This window comes from Pinus tabuliformis, chromosome 8 (assembly GCF_031772625.1).
Source record: "Pinus tabuliformis cultivar Carrire ecotype Pingquan chromosome 8, CPIR1, whole genome shotgun sequence".
Classification (NCBI taxonomy): domain Eukaryota; kingdom Viridiplantae; phylum Streptophyta; class Pinopsida; order Pinales; family Pinaceae; genus Pinus; species Pinus tabuliformis.
The window spans coordinates 332528783-332540901 of record NC_142294.1 but is presented as its reverse complement, the minus strand read 5'-3'; the positions used below and the strand labels follow the sequence as shown (position 1 = coordinate 332540901).

The 12119-nt window shown below is 37.4% G+C and overlaps 1 non-coding gene across 1 annotated transcript; it reads left to right on the top strand.

The window, feature by feature from the left end:
* The first annotated feature begins 11558 nt into the window (after positions 1-11558).
* TRNAF-GAA (transfer RNA phenylalanine (anticodon GAA)) lies at positions 11559-11631 on the top strand. Its single transcript has one exon. It is a non-coding gene; the product is annotated as a tRNA-Phe (tRNA).
* The last annotated feature ends 488 nt before the right edge of the window (positions 11632-12119 follow it).

The following is a 12119-nucleotide window of genomic DNA, read 5'->3' as shown; positions in this document are numbered from 1 at the left end:
TATATGCTGGTAACTGTCCCTGGTTTTGGTATTTGATGTTCTATAAACTTGTCTACTTTTTGATCTGGATCTCTCTTGCTCTCAATGAGCTCTCTGTTGATCCTTGTAATTGCAACCTAAATATGCACTATACGGTTTTACTATCTCATGATTAGACCCATCTCCAGTATCTCACAGCAACTCAAGCTCAAGCCTTAGCAAGTAATCATCAAGAGCATTCTGTGTCTTTCTCCACGCCCAGTTAAAATGCCACTCAGTTCTTGTTGCGTTATCTCTTTTAAGTCATTCTCTTTCCTCTCCATTTTCAATTACATGCCTACCATCTATCGCATAAAAAACTCATATTTTGTCACTCAATGTACACCCGATTCAATAGCCCACAACTTCAACCCCTTTCAGATAACCTTCAAAAACCTGGGTATTTCTCAGTTGATATATGCACATCACAAAAACAACATTCTCAAGGAAGTGGGTAAGCAAACTCTGTCAATGGCATCCATTCTCTTGTTCACCTTTCTGATTTAGCAAGTGCAGTTGACACCATCTTTAGCAATTATCCGAATCCTGAACTCAGACTTTCAATCCAACATGACCTCAAAAGAGCCAGAAGCAATAAAAGTCCCAGACCTTGAGATACCCAACAAATTCACCAATGTTATTGACATAGCCAGGGTCTTATCTCCAGGGCAAGCAGTGAAGATTTCATAAGAGTTGCAGGCTTTGGAAGACAAGTCAGAGTGGAAAATGTGAATCCTTACAAGGTCTGGGCCATCCCCATCTCCTTTAGATAAATGCTTCAGGGACCTATGGTGCCCTGATGACAGGACTGTGATTATAGTAGAGGACATTTCTTCCCGAAACCTTTTGAATTTCGGCACAGGATTAACAGTGGGTTCCAGGCTTCCTCATCAATTCTTCGGTGAGTTGCAGTCCACGCATGGGAATTAGTTTTTTGTATCAGAAGAGGGCTATCAGGCAACCCTTTTGAATATAATTGATGGCATCAAGCAATGCATTGTTAGGGAAGAGGGATGCAATAACATGCCTCGTTTGACAGATGACCTGTACTTTTTAACTCTAGCGACATCCATTGCTTGGCGTTGTGTGTTTGGGTTTGCTGCCCGGCTTAGCCCTCAGGGCAGAGTGGAAGGTTCATGGCAGTGGGTTGTTCGTCTTTCTCTAACTCTAATATAAAAGTTTGGTAATTTTTTATTTTGCAGAAGTTTAGGGCTCAAATGCAACTCATGTTTATTAGTATCCTCAGGTGGGTTGTCAGCCAAATTTCTTAACGCTTGGGATTTCTGTACCCATGTTTTGTTTAATTAATTAAGTTATTATGTTTTGGATACCAATCAATATTGAAATCTTTCTAATTGTTTAATTAATAAGTTATCATGTTTGGATACCAATCAATGATTTCTTAACACTTGGAATTTTGTACCCACGTTTTGTTTAATTAATTAGGTTCTTATGTTTTGGATACCAATCAATCTTGAAATCTTTCAAATTGTTTAATTAATTATCATGTTTGAATACCAATCAACCTTGAAGTCTTTCAAATCACTGTAAGACGATCTTTCTGATTATTTTTACGCTACATCGTTTTTATAGTTTTTATATGATTGCGAAATTTAGCTCAATATGGTGCGACTATTAAACATTTTACATTTTAAACTTTCATGAAACAGTGAATGGCTTTTTGCAGATGGGGTACCTGAGTACATTTTTGTGATAAGTTGACACATTTTTTTTCAAAAGATATTTTATTTAATCAAGTTTTTGGGTTAAATATGTTTAAATGATGAATGCAGTAAGATTGACATGTAATTCTCTGGTAAATAATTGATTATTTTACCTTAATTACATTATGGAGGTGGTTATCATTAAAGAGAATTAGTTTAGAAATTTAATACTTTTGTAAATAATTGATTATTTTACCTTAATCACATTATGGAGGTGGTTAACATTAAAGAGAATTACTACATTGTTTACAAAGCATCTCTCCCAAAAAAAGATGAAGAATTTAATTTTGATTATCAGCCTAATTACATTAAGAAAATAGTTTTCCCTTCAGAATGTCAATTGTTTTGATCCTGGGTAACATCGTATATAAAATTTCTCTTTTCTATTAAAATTCAAACACCATCTCACTCTGTAAAATTCCACCAAAAATATCCCTGTTAATCAAATATTCAGTTGGATCTCATAGATTATTTTCAATGAACATGACACTTTGAATCCTCGTTGATTTTGGTATGGACATGAATTCAAATGATTTATCAGGAAGCATTCGTCCATCTTTGAGTTGTTATTCTGTTATTCTGGTTTTAGTTACATTCAGCAGAGAATAAATTTCATTTTGATTTGCATAAAATAAATCTTTTATTGCAGGCATTATTGGAATAAAGAAAATATTTATTTTTGCATGAGGTGCCAAGTGTCACTATTGAAAATTTCTATAAAAGAGGGAGAAAGTTAGTGAGAAAGGGATTTTTTGAACACCCTACAATTGGATTAATATCCTAATGACATTGTGCACTTAGAGTAACTATCAATATTTGTGGTGATTTTAGTAAAAATGGAGGTCATGTTCTTCTGTTCATCTCCTCAATGGGTATTAAATTCCCTTCTTCGTCACAATGTTTGTAAGATTTATTTCTTTCTTTTGTAGGCTTTGGCGTCCTACTTTTGTAAGATTTATTTCTTTCTTTTGTAGGCTTTTGCTTTTAATTCCTGCCTTTCTGAGCTACGTTGCTTTAAAGGAAACTAGTCTTAGCCTTTTTCTCGATCTAGGTGGTTTGTAAGGAATAAAAAGTAAGATGTGACATACCCTAGTAGATGTTGTTACCTTTTTCTCCAGCTAGGCATACTTATATTTGTTCCTTAATGTTATTGCATCTAGGGTTAAATTAGAAAAGAACTTACTAATCTCTAAAATTTTAAATGCATACAATTAAGGTTGTGAAAGCATTAAGACCTCGAAAAGGGCTCCATACAGACATTAAGACCTTAAATTATTTACAAAATGTAGGCCACCATTATACCATTTAATGGGAGAATAATGAGTACCCATCAACATCGTTACCATAGGTTTCTCCCATAAAATGGTTTTGGGGTCAATGTCAATAGTGAAAATATCATTTACATAATAGTCAACATTTTTTATATCCTCTTCTCATGGGATTGAATTTGAAGAGTCACACTTATTCTTCTTTACCTTCACTATGTTAAGACAATTCAAGTACATATAGGTTATAGTTTTAATGTTATAGTTAACGTGTTAGGTATTAAAGTTTATGTCTTGTAACATTTTAAGAGTTACAATGTGTTTATGATGAGAGTGTACTAGGAGTCATAATTTTTAGAATTCATTGTGTTAAAAATCATATTGCACTATGGTTTACATAATAATAGAGTTATTCCCTTAAGGATTATAAGGTAATAAATGCCATTTTTTCTTAATGGTAATAGTGGTTAGAAGTTGCATTTTGGAAGGGTTTGCAATTCTCCAAGAGTGATCAAAGTATATTATGGTTTATATGGGATATGGGACATATAAGTATTTTGACTTTCATAATGGTGTTTGGTTAAGACACATATTGTATTTGATATTATAGTGACCATAGTGGTGAAAGGTTACATTAAGAAAGGGAAACAATTAGTGGGGCTAATATATAGTGCAATATAGAGAATATCTAATAATAAATTTATTATAAGTATTTTTATTCTTTATGAAAGTATTTTTTTGTTGTATTTGCATTCTTCAATTTATGCCTTACGGCGTTTCTTTTGCAACATCTGGTGCAAATGCTAGTTAAGTCAATTTCTCGTTATGTGTTGTAATCCGTTTTCCTAAACAATTTTAGGTGGCTACCGTGAAAATAAAAAACCCAAAGCAAATCTTCGCGAGGATTTTAAATTATCAGAGGACGAGATGTATTCAGCTCCGGTTGGCGCATAAATGTATTTAAAATATCTGAAAAAACAAAGCAGCAGCACCTATCATGCCCTCTATTCTTATGCTTACGACTGTGCTACTATGGTTACGATGACCACGAATTCAGTTTTGATTTTTTTGAATTTTTTTTCAAATTTATTAGAAGTTAGATAAGAATCTGTTGGATTCACAATTCTAAACTATTAACCCCACCGATCTATGTTGAATCAATATATACCATAAATAAACTCATTTAAATAAATGAATAACCATCCAACTAAAAAATATTTCACCCCATTCCAGCTTAAAATAGCTTCATTTCTATGTCTACGAGTCTTAAAAAAAGCCATTCAATACATCCATAGAAACAATTTTACAGCTATAGAATCGTCAGCAACTCTTGAGTAAGACTATGATAGAACTATAAATTTATCATTGCGATAGTAACTCTTGAGTAAGACTACGATATAACTATTAATAGGAAGGGATTCAGATTTAAGGAATCTGCTGTTGCAAATTACAGACAAAAAGTAGAGAAATGTAGAGAAATCCTAAGGACTGCTTCTCCGGAACAGAACATACCTATACGCGCACCTAATGAATGAAAAATGGTTATTGTAAGTACGGATGTCCTGACCAGATCGTGCTGGACAGTTGCCCTAAAAATTCAATATTGGTTAATCACGGAGGGCAACTCATGGGTGATGTGAATCGTCTGGACATCGGATCTTAGTTGACTCGGCGTTGGGAATGGGGTTGGTACATTTGGAAGGCGAGGAGGGAGGAACGGCCCCTTTGCTTTTGGGTGAGGGAGGAACGGCCTCTTTCTGTATCTTTGAATCCAGTTTGGAAGGCGCTCTTACCCATAACATCAGATGGGCCAGGATTCAAAGATCCGCTAATTTGTTGATTATGCTTATGATCGCTGTGATTAATCTCCATTGATACAGACTTTGACTGAGGAGGCAAGGCACGGACTTCCGAACATGGCGAGATCGTCCAGAGAAGTACAAGCAATCCGCAAGCGAAGGCTGAAGAACGAGATTTTGACTGGCGCCCCATGATATTGACCTGACCTGAACTCAGAGATTTGAGATGAGGAATATGGCTGTAATAGATTGTCACGGTTAACCAAATCCAGAGATGGTTCTCTAATCTATTGTATGATATATATATATATATATATATATATATATATATATATATATATATATATATATATATATATATATATATATAATACTCGGGTGCTGGTCATTTGTGTGGAGCACGCCATGTAGCGTTGGAATGCAGCAGCTGGTTCCCTCTGTTTTTTTGAACGTGAAAGAAGAATTTTTCTTCTTTCGTATCGATCCTTTGTCTATTCACTTATCGGCGATAATTATGGTTTTTCCCTATTAGATTTTAGTTTTCAACTAACACAGTTTTGCAGATTGGTTCGGTAGATTCCACGATATTCGAGTTGTAACGAACGGGCCATAACCATTAAAATGGTTCGGTGTAAATGGAATAGTTCGAGATCTATCTCGATATTTATTGTATGTTTTATCTTGATACTAAGATCTTGTGCATCTGAACAACTCTGGGCAGGGTATATGATTGGAGAGTCGTTGTTTAAAATGATCAAGGTTGTGGCTGTGTCGACAAGTTCGACCCTATTCGCTGATCATATATTCAGATTCGATGAATCTAGACCATTTGAACTTGTATCCTTCCTTCTCGTATTAGAAGGTATAGGGTTTTCCAATCTGGAAAATTTTGTTATCTTACATGCACGGTTAGGATACAATCAAGTTCTTTGTAATATTATTATGCAGGTTATGGGACAAAGATACAAATTTAAAGGCTCATCTACCAACGGAGATAGTGAACATTTGATGAATCAAATATAAATTTGATTGTTGTCTTTCAGTTAATTCGTTTGAAGGTTTAGGTCAAGCGAACAAAATTGGTAGGCGTCAATCGATCCGTGGAACGTATCAAATCTCTCACATATAAGTTCATTATGAGATGAGCCCACTCATCTCACAATGATATAAAATCATTTCGGACAGATCTATTGCCGAGTAGAGATCTATTTGTAATGGGGCAAAAAGCAGCTTCTTTTGGGTCGTTGTCCACATAATTTCTGGACAAGGGGTAATAGTTTCTTTCTTTCGTCCCAACCTCACAGACTTCTTTATTCTATTGTTTGTTCCAGTACGCATTCCATGAAATATGTGTATTCTATAAAATAGTGGGGTAGATTAAAGCAAACGTTGGTCCAGATATAGATCTAATATGCATAGCCGGTAGATTGCATTTTTGTGATATGTTACCAGAACGGAACTAGAGGCAAGGAAGAGTGTTTGTCCCAATATGAAAATCTCGGGTCTCAAAAACCACGTGATGATCTTAGGTGAAGAAAGAGAACGAACCAAAGGTTCGCCTTTAGCTAGGATGGATCAACTCCAGAGAATTTCTCTGCCCAGGTATTCGGAATATCCGTCGTACTTGCCACTTCTATGGTTCAAAAATAGGCTCGATTTACCACACATAACTTTTTGTAGAGAATCCTAGTTGATCAAGATCTTCGCCCCGATATTTAGCAAAGGGATAGATACATCTGGGATTTCATACCCCATACTGTGATGGGCGGTGTGTTAGAAAATTATATATTACGGAGCAATGGAACACATAAAATATTGCAGAAATATAAACACAGAAAACACACAAAACAGGAGAGACACAAATATACGTGGTTCACCCAGTTTGGGCTACGTCCACCCCGAATAGAGAGTCCTTCCTTTTTATTATCCAGCAAAATGAAGAGACACAACCTACAGCAAATCCGCTGTAATATCCTCTGTTCTCTCTCACAGTCTCACCTCTCTGTTTCTCGCTCACCAAATACACATCTATCACACAGCCTCAAATACAATACCCTCATACAAAGAGAGGGGTTGCATTCTAGGGCAAAAAACCCTAAACTAAACATAAGTTCTACCGTCAGATCATCCGCCTAATGAACGGCCCAGATTGACTAGAAATTACTATACTTTTACAAGGCAATTTTACAGCTGTTTTTAGCTTTGGGGGCGCTGCCCCCGAAACCCCCCGCCAGGGGGGGCTCCCAAAGGTCGCAGCCGCCCCCCCCTGGACCCCTCCTGCAGCGAACATTTTACGGGCAGCATTGCCGCCCCCATTTCGAACTGGGGTCCTATGTGGCGATACCTTTGAATATAGAAGATAATCAGGCTCCACACCCAACATGGTGTGTACAAGGTCCGGGAACGGATTCACCACCGTATAGCTGACCGACGATAACTAGCGATTATGGCTTCATGCAGGGGAGTTGCAACCTGCAATCCAAACTGAGGCCGGGTTTTTGAGGTTAGCTTGCCCTCGCGGGGTCGCAACCCTTTGTCCCGGTCATTGTAGCACGTGTGTCGCCCAGGGCGTAAGGGGCATGATGACTTGACGTCATCCTCACCTTCCTCCGGCTTATCACCGGCAGTCTGTTCAGGGTTCCAAACTAAATGCTGGCAACTAAACACGAGGGTTGCGCTTGTTGCGGGACTTAACCCAACACCTTACGGCACGAGCTGACGACAGCGATGCACCACCTGTGTCCGCGTTCCCAAAGGCACTCCTCTCTTTTGGGAGGATTCATAGCATGTCAAGCCCTGGTAAGGTTCTTCGCTTTGCATCGAATTGAACCACATGCTCCACCGCTTGTGCGGGCCCCCTTCAATTCCTTTGAGTTTCATTCTTGCGAACATACTCCGCAGGTGGGATACTTAACACGTTAGCTACAACACTGCGCGGTTCGATACGCACAGCACTTAGTATCCATCGTTTATGGCTAGGACTACTAGGGTATCTAATCCCATTTGCTCCCCTAGCTTTCGTCTCTCAGTGTTAGTGTCGGCCCAGCAGAGTGCTTTCGCCGTTGGTGTTCTTTCTGATCTCAACGCATTTCACCGCTCCACCGGAAATTCCCTCTGCCCCTACCATACTCCAGCTTGGTAGTTTCCAGCGCCTGTCCAGGGTTGAGCCCTCGGATTTTATGGCGGACTTGAAAAGCCACCTACATATGCTTTACGCCCAATCATTCCAGATAACGCTTGCATCCTCTGTCTTACCGCAGCTGCTAGAACAGAGTTAGCCGATGCTTATTCCTCAGATACCGTCATTTTTTCTTCTTCGAGAAAAGAAGTTCATGACCCGTGGGCCTTCTGCCTTCTCGCAGCATTGCTCCGTCAAGCTTTCGCCCATTGCGGAAAATTCCCCACTGTTGCCTCCCGTAGGAGTCTGGGCCGTAATGGAAGAATAGATAGGGAATAAATTGAATAATTGTTGATTTCTAATATGAATAATAATGGAAAAAGGCTCGTATTGAAAGAATAATAGATTGGGTAAACTCAGGAAGTCTATTTCGATTATGATCGGAACAAAGAAAGAGTTAAATGATCGAGCATTGCATAATGAGGATGAAATGCCTACCCAGCAATTGTGTGCTTTATCCATATAGATAAAAGAATATCGCGAAAATATAGTCATCATGACACAAGATCATTGCCAAAGAATTAGTTCTTATACAATTGATAAGATGATCACTACAGATCTATATATGATCATAATATGGAATGGATTAGTTAATCTGTCTTAAATTATTGATTAGGCGATCTGAATACGTCAGATTAACCGGGATGATTGAGGATTTCCTAAAATAAGAGGAAGTTGTAAAAAATGTCCTTTCGTCTTTCCGGGGGGGATTGAATCATTACCTTATTTATTATCTATTTATTTCCGAAAGATTGAACTGTTCGTACCCGAACAAAAAGAATTCGTTTCATAGGGAAGTTTCTATTGACTCATTTTATTAATTAGAACTAAGAGATCTCATAGGAAAGATGGTCGAGCGGTTCAAGGCGTAGCATTGGAACTACTATGTAGGCTTTTGATTATCGAGGGTTTGAATCCCTCTCTTTCCGTATCTTCGCCCTACTATCTATTTTCTTCTCATCCATTGTTTTTCCAATCTATTGAATCCCAATAGGACTATTTCCTAATTCCAGGATCAATCTACCTCTATTTGTAATAGAGAAAATAGAACGAACATTGATTCGTGGTATGGGAAAAGTAAAGACTATTTTAAGAAGCAATAAAAAAAAAGTATCACAGATAACAAGTAACGTACGTAAGGATTATAAAATGTCTCCTTCGGGGAAGGGAAAAAGTATGGAGAAGAACATAATTTCCAGATGCCCAGTAACCAACCCACCCCTCTCTTTCATTTCATTCTTGATTCAAGCTTGACGGGAATAATACTTTACGACTAGCAATTCATTAATCTTCAAATTGATCCATTTACATTCTATTATTTGATTGATGAATCCTTTATATTGTAAGGAATGAAAAGTCAAATGATTTGGCAATTTATCCCTCTGGAACAGATCTATATTCTTCTTGATGATAGCTCTCAATCTTTGTTTATCTCTTATAGTAATCACATCTTCAGGTTTGCAAGGGTAACTTGGTATATCTACCATATGGTCATTGACCCGGATATGTCCATGATTCACTAATTGTCTGGCTCCGGGAATGGTGGGAGCCATACCCAATCGAAAAAGAATATTATCGAAACGCATTTCAAGTAATTGCAATAGGACCTGACCCGTTGAGCCTTTGGCTCTTCTAGCAATACGAACATATTTCATCAATTGTCGCTCCGTTAGTCCGTAATGAAAATGCAATTTCTGTTTTTCTTCTAGCTGGATACGATATTGAGATATTTTCCTGGAAGAAGACCGGTTCATAGAATCCTTTCTGTTTTTGGGTCTTTTACTAGTGAGACCTGGTAAAGTTTTCAGACGAAGTATTATTTTTAAATGAGGTCCCCGATAACGGGACATAGAAACTCCTTATTCAATTAACCAATAGTGCTAGAAAGAAGAAAGAATAGAATAACACGTATGAGTACTACTGGAATTCTTTTATATGGAAAACAAAGATCTTTCTCCAATTTGTTATTGATCCTAATAGCTCCAATCAATTCATTCATCCCGTTCCTAGTTGGGAGTAAATGATCATGGCATGATGGACCCGACGAACGATCGTAAGAGTATTCTCCATTCCATATTGATCCTAACAAAACTTTGTGGATTATGGAAATGAGAGGAACAGAAAAGAGCCAGCTATCGGGATCGAACTGATGACCATCACATTACAAGTGCGATGCTCTAACCTCTGAGCTAAGTAGGCTCGATGGAATATCACTCCCCATTTCATTTGGGTGATATCCATAGATTCCTTTGGAATCCTAATGATTATAGCACGAATCAAATTCAATGACGCAATCCAGATTACGATTACAACGGAACATTGTTTGAATGTAGATTCTTTCAAGGGAAAGAAAGGAGAAGTAAGGGTCAATTGATATCGATCATTTTACTCACTCTTCCAAATCGACTAGGGGAGGATAATAACATTGCATTTCAAATGGATAAATAATATAATGGTTCCCAGTCATATTTGATTGGGGTAGAGATAGATAAGGGGAGAGAAGGGGAGAGAAGGGGAGTAGGGGAGGATATTTTTCCCACCCAATATTGAGAAAATATCTAATGAATAACGCTGATGGATATTACATAATAGGATTAGATCAAGGTATGATCTTGTTCTTCGAGAAGGGGATATGGCGGAATTGGTAGACGCTATGGACTTGATCGAATTGAGCCTTGGTATGGAAACCTACCAAGTGATAGCTTCCAAATCCAGGGAACCCTGGGATATTTTGAATGGGTAATCCTAAGCCAAATCCGGTTCATGAAGACAATTTTTCTTCTCCTAAGATAGGAAGGGGATAAGTGCAGAGACTCAATGGAAGCTATTCCAACGAATGAATCTCATTTGGTCCAATACTATAATTATAGAACGATCTATTTACACCTCAAAAATGGAGAGAGATGTTATATAACATCAAACAAAACTGGCGATCAGAACTTGAATCGTTCCAAGCATTTTATTCATAAGATAGATTCCAGATTCGAGTTGAAGTACTGATTTGACATTAAGTAATCCAATTATGAACTTATCTACTATAGATGGAGAATTGAATTCTTTTTTGGAATAAATGGTTGGACGAGGATAAAGCTAGAGTCCAATTCTACATGTCAATGTAAAGAACAATGCAAATTGCAGTAGGAGGAAAATCCGTTGGCTTTATAGACCGTGAGGGTTCAAGTCCCTCTATCCCCACCCAAGTTCGTTGCCGAACGGACTGATCTAGCTTCTCCAATTCCATTGATTTGAATCCATTCTAATTTCTCGATTCTTTTACCTTGCTATTCTTTTTTTTATGAAGAGAAGAAATTAGAACATGAATCTTTTCATCCATCTTATGACCAGTTGAGTTGATCTGTTAATAATCTGATCATATGATCAATTGATTTTGTGATATATGATCTACATAGATTAGATCATTTTGAAATTATTCAATTGCAGTCCATTTTTATCATATTAGTGACTTCCAGATCGAAAATAATAAAGATCATTCTAAAAACTAGTAAAAATATCTTTTTACTTCCTTTTAGTTGCACAAGTCAAAACCTTGTACCAGGATGATCCACAGGGAAGAGCCGGGATAGCTCAGTTGGTAGAGCAGAGGACTGAAAATCCTCATGCCACCAGTTCAAATCTGGTTCCTGGCAAGATGTCAATATCCATGTCTCCATATCCATCTATCTAAATCTATTCTATCTAGATGTATATCTACATATAGAGACACCCCGATCAAAATAGATAGATGGATCAATCTGTTCTCTACCTCTTCTTTGCTCATATTGTCCCTCTCTTTCCGTTTCAATTGAACCACGATACTCTGTACATATAAAAAAGTAGGATCGAGAACTCAAAAGTCAAGATTTGATGGTGGGACTGATAATTCGGCACTAGTCGGAATCTATTCATCCTATTCCATCCGAATCGAAATGGGATAGATTATCCCAATGATAGATCTATAATTGCAGAGTTGAAGTAGATCCAAACGTTGCAGAGGGTACTCGAATGTAGATTCGAATTGAGGTTCATAAGATTGATGTAATAACTTTTGACCATAGTTTCTAGTATGAATACTGGATCCAATATGATGATCCCTATGATTTATAGTGAAATATTTTATTCTTTCCTTGTTGGAGTT